The sequence below is a fragment of the Pelobates fuscus genome, chromosome 6 (genome assembly GCF_036172605.1).
Source record: "Pelobates fuscus isolate aPelFus1 chromosome 6, aPelFus1.pri, whole genome shotgun sequence".
Lineage (NCBI taxonomy): Eukaryota > Metazoa > Chordata > Amphibia > Anura > Pelobatidae > Pelobates > Pelobates fuscus.
In genome coordinates, this window is record NC_086322.1 from 225620852 (window position 1) to 225633330 (window position 12479).

Sequence of the window (12479 nt, forward strand, 5' to 3'; positions counted from 1 at the left end):
GCTCTTCCTCCCTCCCATGCCAGCTGTCCACTAAAGTACCTGTGGGCCGGTGAGAAATATCTTTGATCTCCCCACCGGCCCATGAAGTCACACAGCAGTGCCGGCACTCAGCGCCGACCTTACATGGGCCGGCACGGGAGATCCTGTGATCTCCTGTTGCGGCCTCGGCCCATGGCCATTGTGGCCCACTGGGCATTTGTCTGGTTTGCCTGATGGCCAGTATAGGCCTGGTCTGCACAGCCACCTCAGCAGCAGTTACATCACACTTTACAGTCTTCTCCCAGCCTCACTGGATTCCACACTATTAATAAAGAGGCCAAGGGAACACTATAGGCACCCAGAGTTAAGCATTATCACAAAAAGTTTGAATGTAAGTAACACCAACATTTAAAAAAAAATGTAATAAGGTTGCTTATTATTATTATTATTATTATTATTATTATTTATTTATAATAAAGGTTAACTTTTACGCAATTTAACAAACCGAGATGATTTTTGTAGGAATAGACACAGAATTTGATATTCAGATAGTTTCTACCTCCTAATGATTATCGTCTGTCAATTGCTATATTGGATATAGTAAGAAAAGTAAGTGTTTCTTGCCGTTTTTCTAGAACTGTATTTCAATTATTACAAGAAGGGGAAAAATAGTAAAAATGATGAACGTTCTATATGCATAGTGTGACAAAGCAGAATATTACAAAATTATCTGTTAATTAAAATATTCAGTCTAACTTTTGCACACAATACAGAAGAATCACGCTGAGAAATATTGGAAAGAAAGATCATGAGATTTACGAGAAAGTACTCATCCTTGGGGTTTCATTATCAAGAAGAACGTAAAACGTGTTTCTTATTTTATGTGAATTATTACTTTCTGACTCAGTACCGCAACTTGTGTAAGAATGCAGCTAATTATGAAATTCTGTTATGGTAAATACACACTGAGGTACTTTTTTTTTCTCATTACAAAGCTAAACAGAACTTGATTAAAGGGACATTCCAGGCGCAAAAAACATGTCACTCTGATTAGCAGTTGGTCATTAATTACAGTGAATACAAATACAAAAAGAGAAGTCCTGCGCTTAAGCAGCAAGGACTACAACACACATCAGCCCCAATATATAGTAAAAACCAAAGAAAAGAAAAACGTTACCTGCGCTTTCTCCTTAATCCCTATGTATATTTAGACAAATGGAGGTCATTTAGTTGCTCCTTTTTGTATTTGTATTTACTTTGTATCACACAGCCTGGTTACAATGCTGCTACCCATCCCATGTGTTCCCTATTAAGGGTTAATAAGTATAGGGGTGTATATAAAAAATACCCCGTTCTGTCTCATTAGAGATATCTTTGCCAGAAGCTCAAGGAAGCAGGCTGAAGGGTCAGTGTTAGGACCCGCTTAGGGGGGTCTGCCTTGACGTTGGCAGGCGGGCATTCCCTCCAATGGCCATTGGAGCAACTAAATGACCTCCATTTGTCTAAATATACATAGGGATTAAGGAGAAAGCGCAGGTAACGTTTTTCTTTTCTTTGGTTTTTACTATATATTGGGGCTGATGTGTGTTGTAGTCCTTGCTGCTTAAGCGCAGGACGTCTCTTTTTGTATTTGTATTTACTTTGTATCACACAGCCTGGTTACAATGCTGCTACCCATCCCATGTGTTCCCTATTAAGGGTTAATAAGTATAGGGGTGTATATAAAAAATACCCCTTTCTGTCTCACTAGAGATATCTTTGCCAGAAGCTCAAGGAAGCAGGCTGAAGGGTCAGTGTTAGGACCCGCTTAGGGGGGTCTGCCTTGACGTTGGCAGGCGGGCATTAATTACAGTGAGTTAAATATCTGTTCATCATGCCCAGATAAGCTATAGTTTTTATTAGCACATGTGCCATTAGTTGTGAACTTTTCATTGGAAAATGCTTGGTTACAAATCATCAACTGTATGTATTATGGTTATTTTTCACATTGATGCGTTTTAGTATTTGCTGCAGCAATAATGGAGAAAACTCCATCCTCCTTCCAGGTCTGTTCTCCCATCATTGCAATGCACAAACCTAATGGGAAAGTAAAAAAGGGTTGTCACTGGAGGACCCAAATGGGATACGGAGCCCCAGGTCTAATTTTTGCCCGATTTAAAAAAAAAAAATTAAAAAAAAAAAAAAAAAATTCTTTATTTTAGCTGTGCAGTGTTATTTACAAGCTTTGGTATTGACTTTATAACTTATAACAAGAGGTGTAAGGACAATGTTTAAACAAGTAAGGTCAAGATGTACTGCACTTTTTTTTTTTAAGAAAACAAGCTTAATCACATTAGGCGAATACATTACTAGTAAGGTCATAGAAACATGCAAACTGGAAGCAGCTTAAACTAGAGGCAGCTAAAGTAAACAACCAGGCTTAATGTAAGATTATTATAGAGTCGTACAGGGCTTTGTTGCCACTGGGTTCCCCTATCACGAACAGGGAGAAGACTTATGGTATATGGATGCGAGCACGTTTTACATGGCAAATGGCGTCTGTTAGTCTCTGGTTCAGCATGTGGACCCATTTGCAGCGAGGGGAGCGTGGTCCGCCTACCCCACTAGTCGGCAGGTGCAGGGTGTACGTTGAGAGTTCACTTGGGTTCTGCTTACCCATCACGATCTCGTGCCGGAGTAAGTATGCTGGCATCATGTGGGTAGGGTACGTCGGGTGCAAAGTGTCGTGCTTGGTTGAGAGTTTCTTCCGCCCCTTGGCCCACAGTGAGGTCTCCTCTGTGGGTCTGCTGATTCGGGTGCTCCTGGTGGTCGGGTTCTTTATACCCCCAGAGCGGGCAGAGGCTCGGCGTGGTGCAGTACGTTGTCTGTGCTTGTGTCTCCGTGCCCGTTGTTGCTGGGTCGGGGCAGCGCTGCGAGTGGCTCTCGGTCCTGGCAGATAGGGAGCTTTGTGAGGAGGCTTTTGGGCGCTTGGATCGCCCTGCTTGGGTTCCTGCTGTGTCAGCTTTGTGGCGTGAGTGGTAGATGGCTGTGGTTGCTTGCCGAGGCGATGCCAGAACTTCTGGCAGATTGCCTCAAACTTGGCATTAAATGCTTCTCTCCACTGCCGTATCTCCAGGGTGTCCGCTGCTGTGGCCATCTTGTCTTCGCCACGCGGCTTTCAGAGCTTCGTTCGCGTTCCAGATGGATGGTAAGTGTAGGTTCCCAGTGGGGGCCGGGATAACCCCCGCCGGCCCAAAGGGGGGGGGGGGAACAGGGCTCCTGAAGTGAAGCATTTTTAATGCACCTGAGCAATGCAGTTAAAAAAAAAATGTACATTTATTAGTTTTTCAAAATTACTTTCCCAAGTCCCTAAAATCTGAACTCTTCTGCAATTTATGCAATTAAGCTAATCCCCTAAGCCCCTTCTCCTCCTGTAGTAACATCCTTGTTCATGCTGGATAGTGTCTAACCAAATACTTTTCACGAAGAATCATTTTGAACACTGTGTGCATCCATGGAAGCTATAAAAATAAATTTAAAGAAGATTTTAGTAGAAAAAAAAAAAGAATTGTATAATGGTGATGATGCCAGATTCCCAAGGCCCTTCCTCGGAGGACAAAACTCTGGACTCCCCTAATGCTATCCCCGAAGCAGAAGACCAGTTTTCAGCTACACCGTTGATCTGTTCCTGCCACCAAAGGGGACATCCTAAGCCCGCTGAAACATTTACGCACCTGGGTGAAGAAGTAACAGCCATTACGGACAGGGTGAGCGCCACTGAAGAATATGCCTCCTCCATGTCACAACGCTAAGCAAGCACAGAGGAAAAGCTTCTGCAGCTACAATCCTGCATCAGGCTATGCAAATCAAGATGGATGTGCTGCATGATGCCAGACGACGCAGTAACATCAAAAACCTAGGCATTGCTGAAACTGTTGACGACAAAGCGTAACCCCATTTTGGCCGACTCCTCTTGTCAGCGGTCCTGAACCCTAAAGAAGCAAAAGCTGTGATAGTGGATGGCATATACAGGTTACCTAAGTCTCCTAGGCCCCAGCGGAAGCCTCCCGTGACATTCTCCTGCGATTCCAATCGCTCCGAGACAAGCAGGCACTGATGATGGCGCTCGCAAAGAAAAGTCCTTATCCATTTGAGGACACACAGCTCACCTTTCTACAGGACTGCTGCAGGGCTACTTTGGATTGGAGGTGTTCAGTCCGGCAGATCAAGGGGAGCCTCCGGGAAGCTGGCATCATGTACAGATGGGGTTCAGCACACACACTCTTTGTCACCCGTCGAGAAACTGCCTTCCGACTCACGTCAGCTGAAAACTCCAGCACTTTCCTCAGCACACTAGGGCTGGATAAGTACAAAAGTCACAACCCCACTCCTGGATGTTCGTAGGACTTTTCTAATATAATCCCATTTGTGCCCTGCTCTGCTACCAATGAAGGATGAGACCATTCCTAGACCGATCTCTGCCTCTTCTCTGAGGGACATTCAGGGGTTGCATTTTTCATGTGTATTTAAATTGTTTCTATTCTTTACATCACAGATTTTAGTTACTTACCTCAGTTTGTAGGCCTTTTCCACCAAAACTGATCAGTCTTACTAGACTTATCGATCAGTTCGATCTGCCGCCACCCCCCCCCCCCCCCTCCCCCCCAACCCTACTTCCAATTATTGGCGCTCAGGGGTTAAAGAGTGCGGTCAACTGCTACCCTTTGCATGGTAGCTGGCTGCCCCTTTCTGGTCAGTTAACTTGTGCCATGATCAGACACTACCACCTTCTCCTAGTAAATATATGTATTTTAATGTACCACCTGACCTATCATCAATATTATGGAGCACACCAGTAGCCAAGCCTCTACAAATAACACAGGCCCTGGGGCAGTGCCCAGAGGGAATTTCCTCTCTTATCTTGCGTATTAATGTGTGAAGTTGAGGCTCCAGATCACCCGTCTACCCATCCCCATCCCCGTACACCAGAATTAATGTACATAAATATCTTGCTCCAACTACCCACCATCGCTATAGTATTGTGTTAACCGATGAATGCTGTTTATACCTATATTTGCTGTTGTAATATTCTCTACACTTTTGTATGCTTGAAACAACAAATGTTGAAGCAAGCCAAAAATAAAGAATAATACAAAGAAAAAATGTATAATTATGCAAAAATATGCAACATCATTAAATAATTAAATGCTGGATCTTCTCTGACAATCTGGGCAATTTGGGGAAAATGTTACATTTTTCCACTTTTTTATACATTTATTTCCACCTATACTGTGATTTCACAAATAATTATTTTCTCCACTTTTATACCATTGATTACATTCACAAAATAAGACAAATTACTAAACCAGAAAGAAAGACTGTGAAAGCTGCTTACCTGTATCATAAAACACCACTGTCACAATTTTGTCACAATGTTGCAATTAGGAAAAGCACCAGAACAGCGACTTTAAAAAGTAAACACTGTGTACTTTTTATACATAATCTCTAACTGTTTCATTTTATTGTAAATACTAAAAACCTGAATGTATATAGTAAGCATTAATGGTGCAACTTTAAGAACCATACAATACTCTAAAAATAATACTTTTTAATAAAACAGATTACACTTAAATATTCCGATTTTGGCTTGCTATCAATATCGGATTGATTTATTAAAAGAGAATTGTTATATGTTCAATAGACCTCACAATGGTCCTACACCTATTTGAAGTGTTTGTTTTAATTGTCGTTTGTGAGTAGATTAATACAATTCGTTTTCATGGTATTTCTGAATTCTGCAGAAATGATGCCATTTCTGTTTAAAGGTTGTATCAAACGCACAGGTAGCAGTGAATATTTGATGGGGCTGAATTTCCTTAGTTTATTAGTGCAATATTGAGGGCACGATACACTATTTCTTTCTCCGTTTCTACTGCCCTGAGTTTTGTCTTATTTTTGTTTACAAGTTTAATTACACAGTTACTTTTCTATTGTAAATATTTGCACTTAAATGAACACTAGTTAGTGCCCAGTAACAATTTTTGTTTTGTCCCAAACATTTAGAGAAGTCATTTAAAATCCTGGACCCACGTTTGTAAGAAAAAAGCTATTAAGTTAACCTGTTGTTTACCTGTAATTCCGCACTGACAGTGCCTCTACTCTGTAGCAAGGACCATCTCCACTCATAGAGAAGAATTTTAATGCACAAGTATTGCAATTGCCGGATTCCACCAATCAGATGCTTCCCATAGAGAAGCATCGACTCCAGTGCTTCTCCCTTAGTAGCACTGATTGAACTTCGACGTCCTCATACAATGCTTGACATACAATTGAATGTCAAGAACAGAGTCAGATTTGGTTCTCCCTGCAGAGACTAGAGGTGTGTTTTACTATGCAGAAGCAAAGCACCAGTGGTACTGCACACAGACCACTTCATTGCGAAGAAAGTGGTCTGGGTGCCTATAGTGATCCTTCAAGGAATGCCTAAATACACACTGACATTTTTGTAGTGTGTACTTTTTGAATGTATTAACGAAAACGTTTTCCCTTTAAAAATAAGAATCCCATACATTATTGAACAGCAAGACGGTATATTAATAATGTGAGTAAAAATGTTATCGCTGTATAAATTATTAATTTCGTTATTTCATTCCATTTAGGAGAACACGGCATTGGTGATGGTTGGACAGCTTCATTTCACATTGTCAAACTCCGACTCCTAAACATTTACTTGCCTGTTCTGTGAATTAAGTGAAACGACTCTTCAATAATCCACTGAAAGGTTTGCTGAAATTTTGGTGAATTGGTTTAATTGAAGTTGTATAATAAGAAGGATTAACTTAATCTTCAAAACTGAAAAGTGGTGGTTTCTAGCTCCTCAATATCTTTATAAATGTCTCCGTATTTAAACATTGTTCTGTTATTTGAAGAAAAAAAAACAAAGTTGAATAATGATGTAGGCATTTTTAGAACTAACCTTATCCAAGGTATAATTTTTTTAAATAAAATGTGTAATTAATCTTGCCGCCTTCTTCCCATGTGTGAGATTGCAGTGAAGGAAAGCTAGGTACGTGGCCTTTCCTCATCCATTTTGTTGACGAGAAAGGAGCTAAAAGCGGAGTCACTCGCACCCCTCTGTGTTAAACTCCCCTTGCCATGGGATAAGAGCATAATCTATAGCAGTGGGTTTATGCTATCAATCCATATTAAAATGCTCTATTAATGCCAAGTCTACCTAATCATAAATTATCTTAAGCCCCTCCAGCCCCAATACAGATACTAGGGCCATAATACTGTATCGTTATCCTATGCACATAGTTTGGCTGTTGTGACTTGGTTTATATACAGAATCCTTATAATGTATGCATGTTCAGATGAGTGCAGCCCTCTTGTTCCATCTGTGTGTGTGTGTGTGTGTGTGTGTGTGTATATATATATATATACATACATACATACATACATACATACATACATACATACATACGGCAGTCCAGACCAACTCCCTTGGTTTTGTACATTTAATCTGTAGAGAGTACCACTTTTAGGATGTCTCTCCTGTTCTTCTCCATCAGTAAGTTTTTCAGCACAGAGGTCGGCGCCAAATAATTGATTGAGATGTAGGAGAAACATCTATTTTAAAATATTTTTTTTTCCTCCTAATCTATATATTTGTTAACAATTCTGCTAGTGCTAAATAGAGATTAAGTTGTATACTCCTTTAAAATGAACATAAGCCGTGTGTACCATGACCTTTAAACGTGAGGAGAATGGGAATACAATGCCTGGCCGTTCATTGTCTAGAATAGAGTTGTGACTCCGGTAAAAGACACTCACGGTTTTAAGTGTGTTTGTGTGTTTCAGACTACTAACATTAATAATGTATCATGACCGTTCTCCCCAATATTCTGTACGCCTGCACAAGAAGCAGCTTTAACATTTCTATCTAGAAAATATAATTGGCATTAGACAATAAAAAGACATATGATGAGTTGATACAAAATATCTACATTATTTTGCATAGTAATGCAATAACAATGCAAATAAATTGTCACAGTATGTCTTTTATGCTTTCAAGCTTGTCTTTTATACTTTTCATCAGATACAATGATTTTAAAATAATTCAGTTGCAGTTGTGTTCTAGATAAAATTATATGCTCAGTTTGCAAATTCATACTAATTTAATGGAAAATTACATCTATTCAAAGTTTACAAGATATAATAAAAAGAAAATCAGATAAAATAAACACTCTATATTGATTCAAATGGGTAATTGTATGTATAATTTAATTATACACACTTAGTAACATACACTTTTGATAATTAAAAGAATAAAATAATAATTCATATGTTTCTGATTTTTCTGATGTGTTTTCCTGTTGCGTGTTCTAAAGGTGGCTTGTTTGTTATTGTTTTTTTTTTTTTAAGGATCGTTCTGCTTTTTTATGCTAAATATATAGAAATTTAGCATAGCAAAGTGTGAGATATATGGGAAGTTTGAGCAAAACAAAACTGATACTATGTTGGGGCAAAATGCTTAGAGACACTTGATTAGTTAAACACTTATTTTTAATTTAGGAGAGCACTCGTTGCACAGTGCAATGATTGAGGATGTCTTTTTTTTTTTTGAGCAGGGACAGTAATGTATTTTTTTTATGATTCTAATTTTTCTTTGGGGGTATATGAAATATTGGCTTACAATAGCTGCAGATCCACCAAGCTAAACTACTACCAAGTAAGACTGGCTGTCTAATTGAAAGCTAGGGAGATGTACCAATGTTTATTTATAAAAGTGAGGATTTCTATTGCTTTGCCTGTTTGAAGGGTTTCTTTAACTGTTTATTAGATTGTACAGAAGTAAGGTATATTGATTATTCACTGTTCTTCCAAATGTTTTCCTTTTTCCTTTAGTACAGTTCATTAGGCTTTATAGAAATTAAATAAAAGTCTTAGTGTATCTTTCAATAAAAATAGTGAATGAATACTGGTTTGTCTTTAGTGCTACATATAAAAATAGATTTCTAGTGATTTCTTGGTCTCAGTGCGCTTGACTATTTTCTAACTATTGACATGCATTTGTCAAATTACTTGATGTTATTTTGTGACTAATTACCCTAACATCAATTGTAATAATTATAATGTTGGATGAACATCTTGCACTATGAAAACTAAAATATAATTATGGTGTCAGAAGTGCGCTGGTGCCCCCTATTGTAAGTAGTCAACTAGATCAGTTTGACTTCAACCTGGGGTCTGCCGGGTCTCGCTCCACGCCTCCACTAATGTCAATGGAGAGCCAGAAGTTATTAACCCCATTTAATCACTCTTCACCGCGTCACCGATGTGGTAATGAAGAGGTAGATGGCACACCTCAGGCCCATTATTATAGCTTGGGGGTCCATGGAAGGCCATGTTTTTATTTTATTAATTTTTTAATTTGTCATATACAAAGTAAAATTGCAGAGCGCCAATCAGCTCTGCTATGGACTTGCACATGGGATTAACCATGTGTCAGCCTTATGCTGGTTTTCTCACATACTGCTAAGCAAAGGTTAATTTAGGTTATTCACTAAACCATGAAATGTGTAGTATGGACTATAAAACTGCACATGTTGCAAATCTGGCTAATACTCCAATTCACACATTTTTCCAGCTAAACCGTTTATAAAAAAAATCACAATATTAATAAAATGTTGGTAGTAAACAAACAGTGGAAATAAAATGGTATAACACACATGTCATTAAGAAAACCCTTGCATTATATGTGAGGAAGCAATAATATAAACATCCAGTTCTTTTGCTGCAGCTAGCCTTATATGAAAGTGGATGAAAGGTTACCACAGCAATGCGTACAAAGCATAAGGAATAAATAGTAAGGAGTGCAAAGATATGAGTGCACGAATATATGCTGCAGTAATAGTGAAATCATTAATTCATGTGCTTGGAAAGAATAGGTACTTTAATACAATTAAAAGGCAAATGTTTCACAAATAATCATTCTCATTTAAGTTTGAAAAAAAATGCTTCTGATTATTATTATTATGATATTTATAGAGGGCCGTCAAATTCCGCAGCGCTTTACAATGGGTGGACGAACAGACATGTAGTTGTAACCAGACAAGTTGGACATACAGGAACAGAGGGGTTGAGAGCCCTGCTCAATGAGCTTACATGCTAGAGGGAGTGGGGTAAAATGACCCAAAAAGGTAAGGATAGTATTAGACTAGTGACAGTTGCAGAAGAGGAATCAGTTGGGAGCTATTAACAGTTTAATTGATACGCTTTTATGAAGAAGTGGGTTTTTAATGATTTTTGTTGAAGGAGTGGAGACTGGGTAAGCATCTAACGGAGGAGGGAAGCGAGTTCCACAGGAACGGTGCAGCCCTCGAGAAATCTTAAAGGCGAGCATCAGAGGTGGGAGTACGGACAGAAGATAGACGTAAGTCTTCAGCAGATCATAAGGGCCTAGACGAGACATACTTGTGTATAAGGCAGGATAGATAGATCGATGGGAGCAGCATTATGTAGAGATTTGAAAGCAAGAACCAGAATTTTAAATTGAGCTCTATATTTTATAGGAAGCCAGTGTAGGGACTGACAGAAGGGTGAGGCATGGGAGGTGCGGGCGGACAGGAAAATGAGCCTCGCCGCCGCATTCATTATGGACTGTAAAGGCGCAAGTTGGGAGCACGTAAGACCACTAAGAAGCGGATTACAGTAGTCGAGGCGAGAAAGGACAGTGGAATGGACCAACACCTTAGTCGCATCTGGCGTTAAGTAGGGGCGGATGCGCGCAATGTTTTTGAGATGGAAATGACAGGATTTGGCGAAAGATTGAACATGAGGCTTGAAGGAGAGGTCTGAGTCAAAGAGAACACCTAGGCAGCGAGCCTGCGTGGTGGAGCTGATGGTAGCACTGTTGACTTGGAGGGAGACAGACACAGGCGTAACAACACAGGGAGGAAAGACCAGAATTTCAGTTTTGGGCAAGTTTAGTTTAAGGAAGGGGGCAGCCATCCACTTAGAAACAGCAGAGAGGTCATGAGAGGTCAGGGCTGCCATGAGAAATCTTTGCTCCCCTTAGAAAGTCATCAGCTGGGCCCCCCCGAAACACGCTCCCCCTGCAAAACACACCCAAATACACATAACACACTGTCCGACAATCACCCACAATTACATACTGTGAGACACACACACATAGATATACAATGCCAGGCCCACACTGATAAACACTGTCCAAATGTAGACTGATGGCAGTTTGTGCTCTCTTTCACATACATTAAATATACGTGGGTTTATTCACTAAACCGTTGAATGTACTGAATTGAAACACAAACTGCCAAACACAGACCAAATTAGCCAATTTGGAAAAATTCTATATACCGTATATACTCGAGTATAAGCCGAGTTTTTCAGCACATTTTTTGTGCTTAAAAACCCCAACTCGGCTTATACTCGAGTCAATAGTCTGTATTATGGCAATTTACACTGACATAATACAGACTGGGGCTGCAGAGCTGTAACTTACCAGTCCTGCAGCTCCTGTCAGCTCCCTCCTCTTCCGCGCCGTCCGTTCAGCACCTCGGTCAGCTCCCAGTGTAAGTCTCGCGAGAGCCGTGGCTCTCGCGAGACTTACAGTGTGAGCTGACAGAAGAGCTGAACGGACGGCACGGAGGAGGAGGGAGCTGACAGGAGCTGCAGGACAGGTAAGTTACAGCTCTGACAGCCCCAGTCTGTATTATGTCAATGTAAATTGCCATAATACAGACTATTGACTCGAGTATAAGCCGAGTTGGGGTTTTTCAGCACAAAAAATGTGCTGAAAAACTCGGCTTATACTCGAACTGCCAATGCTGGACCACCAGGGAGTAAGAGCCCCCCTCCCTGCCATGTATCAAGCAGGGAGGGGGGACGAAAAAAAATATATAGTAATAATAAAAAAAATAATAATAAATTAAATAATAATAAAAAATAATAATTAAATTAAATAAAATAATAATAATAAATAATAATAAAAAAAATTTAAAGAATAAATTTTTTTTTTTTTTTAAATTGACCACCCCCCACCAGGGCTCTGCAACACACACACACACACACTGCACTCATACACACACGCTGCACTCATACACACACGCTGCACTCATACACACACTGCATTCATTATACACACACTGTAAATAAATATTCAATTAATATAATTTTTTTTAGGATCTAATTTTATTTAGAAATTTACCAGTAGCTGCTGCATTTCCCACCCTAGTCTTATACTCGAGTCAATAAGTTTTCCCAGTTTTTTGGGGTAAAATTAGGGGCCTCGGCTTGTATTCGGGTCGGCTTATACTCGAGTATATACGGTATTTATAGTCACAGCTTTGCTATTTTAAGTTGAATTCTATAATTCAGTATTGATTTCTCTAAAATAACTGTTTAATGAATTCTATGTCCATTTAGCAACACAACGTACAGGGATATAATTTGTAATTAGTGGGGTAATAGCTGCTTGATCCAAGGAGATATCTGACTGC

General features: G+C 39.7%; 1 protein-coding gene across 2 annotated transcripts in view; it reads left to right on the top strand.

The window, feature by feature from the left end:
- Positions 1–6637: 6637 nt before the first annotated feature.
- Positions 6638–12479, top strand: part of TMEM150C (transmembrane protein 150C) — a 119438-nt gene continuing 113596 nt past the window's right edge. For both annotated transcript variants that reach the window (XM_063425357.1, XM_063425358.1), the window contains exon 1: positions 6638–6739. The gene's annotated coding sequence lies outside the window, so the exon portion shown is untranslated. The remainder of the gene's footprint in view (positions 6740–12479) is intronic.